Below are 2,500 nucleotides of genomic sequence, written 5' to 3'. Positions count from 1 at the left end.
AGACTTCTGTTCCCGGCTTAACGCACTGCTTCCTGTCAGAGAGGAAGTCTGTGATCCACCTGCAGGTGGAGTAGGGCACGTTCAGCTGGAAGAGCTTGTCCTGAAGCAGGGCAGGGATGATGGTGTTGAAGGCAGAGCTGAAGTCCACAAACAGGATCCTGGCGTAGGATGCTGGGGCGTCCACATGCTGTAGGGTGAAGTGGAGGGCCATGTTAACTGCGTCGTCCACAGACCTGTTGGCTCTGTAGGCAAACTGAAGGGGGTCCAGGAGAGGGTCTGTGATGGCTTTGAGGTGTGCCAGGAGCAGGCGCTCAAAAGACTTCATTACCACAGATGTAAGGGCGACCGGTCTGTAATCATTTAGTCCTGTTGGCCTTAGCTTTTTGGGCACAGCGATGATGGTGGAGGACTTGAGACAGGCTGGTACATGGCATGTCTCCAGGGAGGTGTTAAAGATGTTGGTGAACACCGGAGACAGCTGGTCAGCGCAGTGCCTGAGGGTGGCTGGAGAGACAGAGTCCGGCCCGGCTGCTTTGCGTGGATTCTGCCTCTTGAAAAGCCCATTAACTTCTCCCTCCTGAAAGGAGAGAGTCGTTTCTGTAGTATGGGTGGGGGATGGGGCCTCTTGGGTGGGAAGGGGTGGTTCAGGACAGTCCAATTGTCTTTCAAATCTACGGTAGAACTCGTTCAGGTCGTTGGCTAGGCGGGAGTCGTTAGTGGTGTGGGGCGCTCTGGGTTTGTAGTTGGTGATGTGCCTGAGCCCTTTGGCAGACAGAAGCAGCGTCGTTAGTAGAGAACTGGTGTTTTAGTGTCTCTGAGTACAGTCGTTTAGCCTCTCTCACCGCTTTGCTAAACCTGTTCTTCGACTCCTTGAATCTGTCTCTATCCCCACTCCTAAACGCTTCCTCCTTCTCCAACCTCAACCTTTTGAGCTTTGCTGAGAACCAGGGCTTGTTGTTGTTAAAGTTCACCCTGGTACGTGTTGGGATACAGCAGTCCTCACAGAAGCTGATGTACACAGCCTCTGTGAGTTCATCCAGACTATTGGTAGCAGTCGTGAACATATCCCAGTCAGTACAGTCTAAGCACGCCCGCAAATCTTCCACAGCCTCACTGGTCCACTGTTTAGATGTCCTCACAGCAGGTTTACAGAGTTTTAGTTGCTGCCTGTATGCACGAATCAGGTGGACCAAGGGAGTTCTGTGCGAGCCGAACAGCCCCGTGACCCACAAGAGAAACATCCCCGCCAAATTCGAGCGTTTGACGGGGTCTATCCGTGAAAAAATATTCACGTTTTTGAGTGCACATGCATTTCTGCTGCAAATGCCTCTGGAAGTTTCATGCCGTTCGTATGCCAATTGTGGCAACACGAAAATGACCCGTTTTCCCATTCCGAGGGATTTCTGTGCGACCCTAACAGCCCCGTGAGCCACAAGAGACACATCCCCGCCAATTTCTAGCGTTTCACGGGGTCTATCCGTGAAAAATATAGACGTTTTTGAGTGCACATGCATTTCTGCTGCAGATGCCTCTGGAAGTTTCATGCCGTTCGTACGCAATGTGGCAACACGAAAATGACCCCTTTTCCCATTCCGAGGGATTTCTGTGCGACCCTAACTAACAGCGCCCGTGAGCCACAAGAGAGACATCCCCGCCAATTTATAGCGTTTCACGGGGTCTATCCGTGAAAAATATAGACGTTTTTGAGTGCACATGCATTCCTGCTGCAAATGCCTCTGGAAGTTTCATGCCGTTCCTATGCAATGTGGCCACACAAAAATGACCCGTTTTCCCATTCCGAGGCATTTCTGTGCGACCCTAACAGCCCCGTGAGCCACAAGAGAGACATCCCCGCCAACTTCTAGCGTTTGACGGGGTCTATGCGTGAAAAATATTAAAATTTTTGAGTGCACGTGCCTTTCTGCTGCAAATGCCTCTGGAAGTTTCATGGCGTTCCTATGCAATGTGGCAACACGAAAATGACCCCTTTTCCCATTCCGAGGGAGTTCTGTGCCACCCTAACAGCCCCGTGAGCCACAAGAGACACATCCCCGCCAATTTCTAGCGTTTCACGGGGTCTATCCGTGAAACATATAGAAGTTTTTGAGTGCACATGCATTCCTGCTGCAAATGCCTCTGGAAGTTTCATGCGGTTCGTACGCAATGTGGCAACACGAAAATGACCCGTTTTCCCATTCCCAGGGATTTCTGTGCGACCCGAACAGCCCCGTGAGCCACAAGAGACACATCCCCGCCAATTTCTAGCGTTTCACGGGGTCTATCCGTGAAAAATATCAATTTTTTTTTGACTGCACATGCATTTCTGCTGCAAATGCCTCTGGAAGTTGCATGCGGTTCGCATGCAATGTGGCGACACGAAAATGACCCGTTTTCCCATTCCGAGGGATTTCTGTGCCACCCTAACAGCCCCGTGAGCCACAAGAGAGACATCCCCGCCAATTTCTAGCGTATCACGGGGTCTATCCGTGAGAAATATTCA

This window comes from Petromyzon marinus, unplaced genomic scaffold (genome assembly GCF_048934315.1).
Source record: "Petromyzon marinus isolate PM22_M1 ecotype Great Lakes invasive population unplaced genomic scaffold, UKy_Petmar_22M1.pri1.0 PM_G_Scaffold_6, whole genome shotgun sequence".
Taxonomy (NCBI): Eukaryota; Metazoa; Chordata; class Hyperoartia; order Petromyzontiformes; family Petromyzontidae; genus Petromyzon; species Petromyzon marinus.
Note: the sequence above shows the minus strand (reverse complement) of the source record.